Raw genomic sequence first — 12464 nt, 5'->3', positions numbered from 1 at the left:
CAAAGCACACTGGCACTCCGCCATCATTTGGTGCCTATGCCAGCTACAAAGAACAACTGTGAAGACAGCCAACAGTTGCAGCTACCTGAGGAGGACATACTGACATAAACTGTCAGGTCACACCTGCCTTTGTGAGAACAAGATCAGGCAGAGAAGTGATAAAACCAGAGATGTAATCTTTGACTGAATGAAAGTAACATGTATAAAAGTTTAATGTAGTGAGAACGGTTCAACATAAATATTTGTTAAATGAAATAACAGTGAAATGTTCACGTGATATACTGAGCTTTAGTAAAAAGCCAGACGAACACGTCTGTTTTACAAGGGCAGAATAACCCCTTATGACCTGCTGAGACAAAGGTACTATCACCCTTTGTTCTTCAGAAAGGGGGATGTGGTGTAATGTTAATGTTGAGCAGTGGCGTAGGGGGGGCTGGAATGTCACAGGAAGAAGGCGGAAGGCTAAGGATCCTTTACATGCTGACAAGACCGGGTGTCCACATGCGCCATTGTGCGTAAATTAATTTTGTCCAGTCACACCACACGCCATCAAGACAAGAAGGTTTAAAATATACAAACAAACTCTGAACCAACTATATTCATTTTGGGACAGGTCGAAACGCATGAAACATTCATGGCAATTGAGCTAGCTAGCTTACTGTTGCTAGCTAATTTGTCCTGGTATATGAACATTGGGTCGTTATTTTATCTGAAATGCACAAGGTCCTCTCTACTCTGACAATTAATGCAAAGATAAAAGGGTATACCCAGTTAGTTTATAGTAATCTCTCCTCATTCAGTCTTCTTCTTCTTTGGACTTTATATAGCGGTTGGCAACCAACTTTAAGGTGCATTAACACCACCAACTGGACTGGAGTGTGGACCTCAGTTCATATTTAAATCATCCACGTGGGTATATGCTGCTAAAAACCAATGAGGAGATGGGAAAGGCGGGACTTGCAGCACGTCACGCGTCAAAAATAGAACCAAGTTATATTTTAGTGGCTGGCTGCGCAGACTCTCATTGACGCACACGAGCAGTTTGGATAAAATGATTGATTAACATGTATGTGTACATTTATTTTGCAACGCTACCTCACGTTAAGCGAGCGGTGTGGTCAGCATGTTAGCCAGCATGTGTGTTCAATGCAAGGCTTTTATAACTTTATATTAAACAGTATACATGTACAGAAGTAGTCTGTGTCTTCATAAAGTAACAAAAAATATATACAGTATCAGACAAAAGTTTGGACACACCTAATCATTCAAGGGTTTTTCTTTATTTTTACCATTTTCTACATTGTAGAATAATAGTGAAGACATCAAAACTATGAAATAACATAAATGGAATCATGTAGTAACATAGAAAGTGTCAAACAAATCAAAATATATTTAACATTTTAGATTCTTCAAAGTGGCCACCGTTTACCTTGATGACAGCTTTGCACACTCTTGGCAGTTGAATGCTTTTTCAACAGTCTTGAATTTCCCACATATGCTGAGCACTTGTTGGCTGCTTTTCCTTCACCCTGCGGTCCAACTCATCCATAACCATCTCAATTGCGTTGAGATCGGGTGATTGTGGAGGCCAGATCATCTTATGCAGCACTCCATCACTCTCCTTCCTGGTCAAATAGCCCTTACACAGCCTGGAGGTGTATTTTGGGTCATTGTCCTGTTGAAAAACAAATGATATTACCACTACACGCAAACCATATGGGATGACATATCACTGAACAAATGCTGTTGTAGCCATGCTGGTTAAGTGTACCTTGAATTCTAAATAAATCCCTGACAATGTCACCAGCAAAGCAACCCACACCATCACACCTCCTCCTCCATGCTTCACGGTTGGAACCACACATGCGGAGATAATCCATTCACCTACTCTGCGTCTCACAAAGACACGCCGGTTGGAACCAAAAATCTCAAATTTGGACTCATCAGACCAAAGGACAGATTTCAACCTATCTAATGTCCATTGCTCGTGTTTCTTGGCCCAAGCAAGACTTGTCTTCTTATTGGTGTCCTTTAGTAGCGGTTTCTTTGCAGCAATTAGACCATGAAGGCCTGATTCACGCAGTCTCCTCTGAACAGGTCCTCATGAGAGCCAGTTTCATCATAGCGCTTAATGGGTTTTGCGACTGCACCTGAATAAACTTTAAAAGTTCTTGAAATTTTCTTGATTGACTGACCTTAACAACTTCTTAGGGATAGCCCCCTTTTTTTTCAAATTTTCGCCTAAAATGAAATAACCAAATCTAACTGCCTGTAGCTCATGCCCTGAATCAAGGATATGCATATTCTTGGTACCATTTCAAAGGAAACACTTTGAAGTTTGTGGAAATGTGAATTGAATGTAGGAGAATATAACACAATTGATCTAGTAGAAGAAAATACAAAGAAAAAAAACAACTGCTTATTTTCTACCACCATTGTTGAAATGAAATTGAAAGGTCCCACTTCTAGCCATCACTCTGGTTGTAATTCTGATGGTGTCCACAAGATGGAAGCAGTGTATGTGCAAAGACGGATAACTTGAAGGGAACTACATGACATTTAGTGTGAAGTCACCAGGTACATTTGGTCAAATCCTGAAGGAGACATTTGCATTCATATAACATTTTTCTGCAAGAATATCGTCAAATCTGTATACTTGGACTTTGATTTAGCATTTCCAATATTCGTAGCCATATTATAAGTTCAACATTTGCAAAACATCATTTTTGTCCAAAAGGAAAAGGCATGCTGTCGCACAAGGTTAGCAGCTCAATTTTGCGACAGATACGGGGTTTGCGTAAATCCCAGCTCATTGGCTATCTAGCTAGCTTTGTTTGACTCCGATTGGTGCTTATTTGACAAAGTTAGAGTTGATCAAGTGAAAACTGCCCACGTCATCGGCGTGCCATGAAGGTGTCGCTCTATGACTAAATTTGGTGTCTATGACCAAATTTGTTATAGGATATACTACACCCCTAATGATATAGTGAAGTCTGGTTACATTCTAGGATCTCTGAGGAATACATATGAACGTGATTTGACTGGTTGAAACAACGTTTATGGTTAGATTTTCACAGATTAATTTCTTTGCAAATTGAACGAGGAAATACAAAATCGAAATACAAAATTGATTGTGCATGCTATATGGACCTTTGTAGGATATTAAAAATGATTTTATATAACAAAACATCACTTCATGTTATCTCTGGGATGCTTTGGATGATGAATCATAGCAAGATTTCAGAATATAAGTACACAGGTGAATTTATCAAACCTATAACGGTGAAAAATCTGTTTTGTTGTTAGGAGCTCTCCTCAAACAATAGCATGCCATTTTCACAGTAATAGCTACTGTAAATTGGACAGTTCATTTATATTAACAAGAATTTAAGCTTTCAGCCGATATAAGACATTTATATGTACCGACATTTGTTGTTTCTCTAAAATCTGAGATCGTGACAAAAAGGCGCTGCAGGATTTACAACTGTCTTCTTTGCTTATTTGAGCTGTTCTTGCCATAATATGGACTTTGTCTTTTACCAAATAGGGCTAACGTCTGTATAACACCCCTACCTTGTCACAACACAACAGATTGGCTCAAACACATAAAGAAGGAAATCTGGTGGGGCCCCTAAGGAATTCTTACCTACTAAGGACTTCTTAGTAGGTAGGTCGCTCAGATGGGCATCTAGGATGTTTCGGGTAGCCTTCCACAAGCTTCCCACAATAAGTTGGGTAAATTTGGGCCCATTCCTCCTGACAGAGCTGGTGTAGGCCTCCTGGCTCGCACACGCTTTTTCAGTTCTGCCCACAAATCTTCTGTTGCATTGAGGTCAGTGCTTTGTGATGGCCACTCCAATACCTTGACTTTGTTGTCCTTAAGCCATTTTGCCACAACTTTGGAAGTATGCTTGGGGTCATTGTCCATTTGGAAGACCCTTTTGCGACCAAGCTTTAACTTCCTGACTGATGTCTTGAGAGCTTGAGAGCTTCAATATATCCACATTATTTCCCTCCCTCCTGCAGCAAAGCTGCCACCCCATGCGTCACGATAGGGATGGTGTTCTTCGGCTTGCAAGCCTCCTCCTTTTTCACCCAAACATAACGATAGTCATCATGGCCAAACAGTTATATTTTTGTTTCTTCAGAACAGAGGACATTTCTCCAAAAAGTATGATATTTGTCCCCATATGCAGTTGCAAACCATAGTCAGGCTTTTTTTATGGTGGTTTTGGAGCAGTGGCCTCTTTCTTGCTGAGCGGCCTTTCTGGCTATGTCAATATAGGACTCGTTTTACTGTGGATATAGATACTTTTGTACCAGTTTCCTCCAGCACCTTCACAAGATCCTTTGCTGTTGTTCTGGGATTGATTTGCACTTTTCACACCTAAGTACACTCATCTCTAGGAGACAAAAAGTGTCTCCTTCCTGAGCGGTATGACGGCTGCATGGTCCCATGGTGTTTATACTTGTTTACTATTGTTTGTACAGATGAACGTGGTACCTTCAGGCGTTTGGAAATTGCTCCCAATGAACCAGACTTGTGGAGATCTACCATTTTTTTCTGAGGTCTTGGCTGATTTCTTTAGATTTTCTCATAATGTCAAGCAAAGAGGCACTGAGTTTGAAGGTAGGCCTTGAAATACATCCACAGGTACATCTCCAATTGACTCAAATGTTGTCAATTAGCCTACCAGAAGCTTCTAAAGCCATGACATCATTTTCTGGAATTTTCCAAGCTGTTTAAAGGCACAGTCAACTTAGTGTATGGGAACTTCTGACCCACTGGAATTGTGATACAGGGAATTACAAGTAAAATAATCTGTCTGTAAACAATTGTTGGAAAATTACTTGTGTCATGCACAAAGTAGATATCCTAACCGACTTGCCAAAACTATAGTTTGTTAACAAGAAATTTGTGGTGCGGTTGAAAAATAAGTTTTAATGACTCCAACCTACAGTGGGGGAAAAAAGTATTTAGTCAGCCACCAATTGTGCAAGTTCTCCCACTTAAAAAGATGAGAGAGGCCTGTAAATTGTCATCATAGGTACACTTCAACTATGACCGACAAAATGAGAAAAAAAATTCCAGGATTTTTAATGAATGCATTTGCAAATTATGGTGGAAAATAAGTATTTGGTCAATAACAAAAGTTTATCTCAATACACTTTGTTGGCAATGACAGAGGTCAAACATTTTCACACACTGCTGCTGGTATTTTGGCCCATTCCTCCATGCAGATATCCTCTAGACTAGAGCATTGATGTTTTGGGGCCGTTGCTAGGCAACACGGACTTTCAACTCCCTCCAAAGATTTTCTCTGAGTTTGAGATCTGGAGACTGGCTAGGCCACTCCAGGACCTTGAAATGCCTCTTACGAAGCCACTCTTTCGTTGCCCAGGCGGTGTGTTTGGGATCATTGTCATGCTGAAAGACCCAGCCACGGAAAACACACTGGTAAGACTTGACAATACGAACTGGCAACAGACAAACAGAAAAGACTGGTATAAATACAAGGGGATAATGGGAGATAATGGTGGGGGTGGAGACAAGCACAAGAAAGGTGAAAGATCAGTGTGTGACAGAACCCCCCCAGGGACGCCACCTGGTGTCCTACCCGGGCACATACCTGGTTGAACGGGTGCCATCGGCGGAACTCAGCGATAAGGGCTGGGTCCAGGATGTTCCAAGTGGGGACCCAACACCTCTCCTCTGGGCAATAACCCTACCAGTCAACCAGGTACTCTTCCTGGGGTCCAGCTAAATTAAAGCAGCTGTCACACCCTGGTCGAAGTATTTTGTGTTTATCTTCATTTATTTGGTCAGGCCAGGGTGTGGCATGGGTTTTTGTATGTGGTGTGTTGGTATTGGGATTGTAGCTTAGTGGGGTGTTCTAGTTAAGTCTATGGCTGTCTGAAGTGGTTCTCAATCAGAGGCAGGTGTTTATCGTTGTCTCTGATTGGGAACCATATTTAGGCAGCCATATTCTTTGAGTGTTTCGTGGGTGATTGTCCTTATTGTCCTTATGTTCCTGTCTCTGTGTTTGTTTGCACCAGATAGGCTGTTCGTGTTTTCATCTTTATTAAAGATGTATACAAGTAACCACGCTGCATTTTGGTCCGCCTCTCCTTCAACTCAAGAAAACCGTTACAGCAGCTTATACAATTTTAAAAGTGGAAAGTGGAAACCCCTGCCAAGAGGTCGAACACTCAGGAGGCGCCTCACCATGTACGCCGGATGGCCATCGATAAGACGGGGGGGGGGCGGCTTCAGAAAACCTATCTACCACTGTAAGGGTGGTGGTGTTGCCATTAGATGGAGGGAGACCAGTGTCAAAGTCCATGGATATATGGGACCAGGGGCGATGAGGAACAAGGAGGTCAGCCAGAGTTTGCTGTGGAGTCTTTTTCTAAGCACACGCCATGCATGCACAACGAATGTGTAGACGTCAGAAACCATATTGGGCCACCAAAAGTATTGTTGGAGGAAGGCCAGGTTTCGGCGGAAGCAGAGATGGCAGGTTAGCTTAGATGAATGAGCCCACTCCAGGACCAGGGACAGAGCCAAATCTGGGACAAACATTCAGTTAGCCTGGCCCCTGCTAACCGGATGTGGCTGGGAATGTTGCACCTTGCAGACCAGGCTCTCAACACCCCAGACTAGTGTAACTGCTAGACAGGAGGTAGTGAGAATGGTCTCCGAGTCAGATGATGTGGCAGCAGAACTGTAAAGGTGAGAGAGAGCATCAGGGTACACATTCTTGGACCCTGGGTCGTAGGAGATGGCTTGCCTGCCTTGAGTTGAGTCACTTTGTGGTGCGGAGATATTCTAAATTCTTATGGTCGGTCCACACCAACAATGGATGTTGCGCCTCTTCAAGCCAATGCCTCGACTCCTCCAAAGCCATATCGACTGCCAGAAGTTTCCGATTTCCTACATCATAGTTCCTCACAGCGGGATTTAGACAATGGGACAGGAAGGCACAGGGATGCAGCTTTTAGTCCCAGGAAGAATGCTGGGACAGGACGGCCCCCACTCCAACGTCAGAAGTGTTGACCTCTACCACAAACTAACGGAACGGGTCCGGATGGACGAGGGTGGGGGCTGTGGTGAACCGATGCTTCAGATTCAAGAAACGACCGGTCAGCAGCTGGGGACCACGTGAACGGAACCTTGGGAGAGGTGAGAGCAGAGAGGGGGAAAGCCAGGGTGCTGTAGTCCTGAATGAAGCGTCGGTAGAAATGCGAAAATCCCAGAAAACATTGCAGCTGAACTCTGGATGTGGGTTGAGGCCAATCAACCACTGCTCTCACCTTGTCAGGATCAATTTGAATGTTCCCCCTGCGATGACGTATCCCAGAAAGGACATGTCACATAGCACATCATTGACCAGAGCCTGGAACACTGTGGGAGTGTTGGTCAATCTGAATGGCGTCGCCAGATACTCGTAGTGCCCACTAGCTGTGTTAAAGGCTGTTTTCCATTTGTCTCTTTCCCATATCCGAACCAGATGGTAGGCATTCCGAATGTCCAAATTCAAAAATACAGTCGCCCCCTGAAGAGGCTTGAACGCAGAGGAGAAGAGTGGTAGCGGATAACGGTTCTTTACCATGATGTCATTGAGCCACGGTAGTCGATACACGGGCACAGGGTTTTGTCTTTCTCCACAAAGAAAAACCCTGCGCTGGGAGGGGAGGACAAAGGACAAATGTTCACAAATGTAGTACCAGGGAGGATGTCAATTGTGCAATCATAGGGTCGATGCGGAGGAAGAGATGCCACACGGCCTTGTTGAAAACCTTCCGGGGGTCCTGATACTCTGCGGGGATGGTGGAGCGATCCAAGGCTTTACCCAAGCCCACGGGAGGACGTCCAGGGGCAGGCTGCCTTGATGCAATGTGCATGGCAGAACTGGCTCTACCCCAGGATAGAACCCGTAGCCCAGTCAAACGGGGGGTTTTGCCTCTGGAGCCGAGACAATCCCAAAACAATGGGTGCATGAAGAGATTCAATGAGTACGGATTGCATGGACTGTGATTCCTTGACACTCTCATGTTGATAGGCAATTGATCCTTGTGCGATTGATCCTGCCAATAGTGCGCCGGTCCAATGCAACGGAGAGGGGTTGTGTGGAGATCCCCAGCTCCGACACCAGGGCAGTGTCCATAAAACTCTCATTGGCCCCAGAGTCCAGAAGCACCTGGAGAGATTTAGACCGGTCACCTCACAGAGGAGTGCGAGTAAAGAGAGATGGGAGACTCCCTGTATGGCTCACCAGCGTACTTGTAACCACTGATGGGCCTGGGCTTTTTATTGTACAGGTGGATATGTAATGTCCCGAAGTTCCACAATATAGACAGCTTTAAGAGCTCAGTCTGCATGAACATTCTTCAGGGGATAATCTAGCCTTGCCCAGTTGCATGGGCGCCGGAGGAGACAAGGCGACAGTCCTCGATGATTCCGAGGGAACTCATCGACTTCCGCGATTCTTCGGAGGCGAGGGAAAAACCGAGACCAAACGAGGGTGTTCGGGAACAGACTTCCTCTCCCTCCTGCGCTCCCAAGCTCATCTCGGCGGCCAACGTGCACTCTCGGCGGCCAACGTGCGAAAGTCTACCGCTTAGTCAGCCATACTACGGGAATCCAGACGTAGGTGATTTAGCTTCCGAGCCACCTCTCTCCCAGACACCGGAGAATAGAACACCTTCCTTACTTCCGCCACGAACGCCTCCAGATTATGGCACACGGCGGTTTGTTACTCCCACACCACCGTAGGCCAGCTAGCCCCCCCAAACATTAGCATTATAATAGCGTTATAAGAACATTATAAGATACGCTATCTTCAAGCGATCTGAAGGAAACAAAGAGCGCTGCAGCTCGAAGATGAGGGAGCACTGGGAGAGAAATGCCCAGCATTTTTCAGGATCCCCAGCGTAGCACTCTGGAGGTGGTAAGTGGGGTTCTCAGAGACCCGGGGTAGGAAGGGGAGAAGCACCGCTAGTAGCATGGTTACTGACAGTCTGGGTGGGTAACGTTGTGGCTTGCTGCCTATTAGATAGCCCGCAGAATGCTCAGAACCAGGAAGACTAGAAAACAGTAACTAGACAGCCTCGAAAACGGGAAAGCACGCGGGTAAGACTTGACGGGACAAGACGAACTGGCAACAGACAAACAGAAAAGACTTGTATAAATACACAGGGGATAATGGGGACAAATGGGAGACACCTGGTGGGGGGTGGAGACAAGCACAAGACATGTAAAACAGATCAGGGTGTGACATCAGGTGCCAGACTTATTATGGACAGCTCAGTGGACTGATAAACAGTGCCCGTCTTGTTCTAATACATGTTGATCTCAGAAAGTTGATCTCTTTTCCCTTCTGAATTGGCCAATGTATTTTATAAATTCAGGACATTACATGTTCATTTTAAAACATTCTAAAATAGTATACATTTAACAAGTGTGAAGCAGAAAGTGAATATTCAACAGAAATTGGTAATAAATATATAGAGTAACATTGCTACGGTAGACTAAAATGCCTTCTAATATGAAGAAAGTTATTGTGTTTGTTTTGTTTTTAAAGCGTACAGTAGGGGTAAAAGCAGAACATTGTTTGAGAGTGATCCGTGTGTATTCGCTGTAGTGATTGCGAGGGTCTTGCTATTGAGACGTCCTAGTTGAAAGAAACAGATATGGAGACTAGTCAAAGTAACAAAGTTAATGGCAATATTAGTGTCTTTCAGACTGAACTCAAACAGTAAAGGACATAGTGGGACATTTGGGACAGAGGTATCAATAATTGAATAAGATACTTTTTTGACAATTTCCATTACTCAATAGTTTGGGTAACACGAGTGATTTAAGTAAGAAGGTAATGTCATCTAAAACAATAATAGTTTCCATCATGTGGAACTGTGTCCAAAATTGAAGTAGATCTCCAAGTAAATGTTTTTAGTAACGAATATTGGGCTGATAAGCCAGGACCTAGCAGATTTGTTAAACAACAGGTTTCAAATCAAATCACATTTTATTGGTCACATACAAATGGTTAGCAAATGTTAATGTGAGGGTAGCAAAATGCATGTGCTTCTAGTTCCAAAAGTGCAGTAATATCTAACAAGTAATCTAACAATTCCCGAACAACTACCTAATACACACAAATCTAAATGGGTGGAATAAGAATATGTACATATTGATATATGGATGACCGATGGCCGAGCGTCATAGGCAAGATGCAATAGATGGTATAAGATGCAGTATATACATATGAGATGAGTGATGTAAGATATGTAAACATTATTAAAGTTGAATTGTAGTGACTATTGAGTCTCTATGTAGGCAGCAACCTCTCTGAATTAGTGATTGCTGTTAAGCAGTCTGATTGCCTTGAGACAAATACAAAATAAAATAAATATACCTCTGTATTTAAATATACCTCTAAATACACCTCTGCTGTTTTCAACCAAGATCTCAGCAATCACTGCCTCATTGCCTGCATCCGTAATGGGTCAGTGGTCAAACGACCTCCACTCATCACTATCAAACTCCCTGAAACACTTCAGCGAGCAGGCCTGGGTATCCTGGAAGGATATCGACCTCATCCCGTCAGTAGAGGATACCTGGTTATTTTTTTTAAATGCCTTCCTCACCATCTTAAATAAGCATGCCCCATTCAAGAAATTTAGAACCAGGAACAGATATAGCCCTTGGTTCTCTCCAGACCTGACTGCCCTTAACCAACACAAAAACCTTCTGTGGCGTTCTGCATTAGCATCGAACAGCCCCCGTGAAATGCAACTTGTTCGGGAAGTTAGAAACCAATATGCACAGGCAGTTAGAAATGCCAAGGCTAGCTTTTTCAAGCAGAAATTTGCTTCCTGCAACATAAACTCAAAAAAGTTCTGGGACATTGTAAAGTCCATGGAGAATAAGAGCACCTCCTCCCAGCTGCCCTATGCACTGAAGATAGGAAACTCTGTTACCACTGATAAATCTACTATAATTGAGAATTTTAATAAGCATTTTTCTACAGCTGGCCATGCTTTCCACCTGGCCACCCCTAACCCGGTCAACAGCACTGCACTCCCCACAGCAACTCGCCCAAGCCTTCCCCATTTCTCCTTCTCCCAAATCCAGTCAGCTGATGTTCTGAAAGAGCTGCAAAATCTGGACCCCCACAAATCAGCCGGGCTAGACAATCTGGACCCTTTCTTTCTAAAATGATCTTCCGAAATTGTTGCAACAAGCCTGTTCAACCTCTCTTTCGTGTCGTCTGAGATTCCCAAAGATTGGAAAGCAACTGCGGTCATCCCCCTCTTCAAAGGGGGGGACACTCTTGACCCAAACTGCTACAGACCTATATCTATTCTACCCTGCCTTTTAAGGTATTCGAATGCCAAGTTAACAAACAGATCACCGACCATTTCGAATCCCAACATACCTTCTCCGCTATGCAATCTGGTTTCGGAGCAGGTCATGGGTGCACCTCAGCCACGCTCAAGGTTCTAAATTATATCTTAACCGCCATCGATAAGAAACAATACTGTGTAGCCGTATTCATTGACCTGGCCAAGGCTTTCGACTCTGTCAATCACCACATCCTCATCAGCAGACTCAACAGCCTTGGTTTCTCAAATGATTGCCTCGACTGGTTCACCAACTACTCTGACAGAGTTCAGTGTGTCAAATCTGAGGACCTGTTGTCCGGGCCTCTGGCAGTGTCTATGGGGGTGCCACAGGGTTCAATTCTTGGGCCGACTCTCTTCTCTGTATATATCAATGATGTTGCTCTTGCAACTGGTGAGTCTCTGATCCACCTCTACACAGACGACACCATTCTGTATACTTCTGGCCCTTCTTTGGACACTGTGTTAACAACCCTCCAGACGAGCTTCAATGCCTTACAACTCTCCTTCTGTGGCCTCCAACTGCTCTTAAATACAAGTAAAACTAAATGCATGCTCTTCAACCGATCGCTACCTTGACCTGCACGCCCGTTCAGCATCACTACTCTGGACGGTTCTGACTTAGAATATGTGGACAACTACAAATACCTAGGTGTCTGGTTAGACTGTAAACTCTCCTTCCAGACTCACATAAAACATCTCCAATCCAAAGTTAAATCTAGAATTTGCTTCCTATTTCACAACAAAGCATCCTTCACTCATACTGCCAAACATACCCTCGTAAAACTGACCATCTTACCGATCCTCGACTTTGGCGATGTCATTTACAAAATAGCCTCCAACACCCTACTCAACAAATTGGATGCAGTCTATCACAGTGCCATCCTTTTTGTCACCAAAGCCCCATATGCTACCCACCACTGCGACCTGTACACTCTCGTTGGCTGGCCCTCGCTTCATACTCATCGCCAAACCCACTGGCTCCAGGTCATCTACAAGACCCTGCTAGGTAAAGTCCCACCTTATCTCTGCTCTCTGGTCACCATAGCTGCACCCAC

The sequence above is a fragment of the Oncorhynchus keta genome, chromosome 5 (genome assembly GCF_023373465.1).
Source record: "Oncorhynchus keta strain PuntledgeMale-10-30-2019 chromosome 5, Oket_V2, whole genome shotgun sequence".
NCBI classification, from domain to species: domain Eukaryota; kingdom Metazoa; phylum Chordata; class Actinopteri; order Salmoniformes; family Salmonidae; genus Oncorhynchus; species Oncorhynchus keta.
This window is presented reverse-complemented; position numbering follows the sequence as displayed.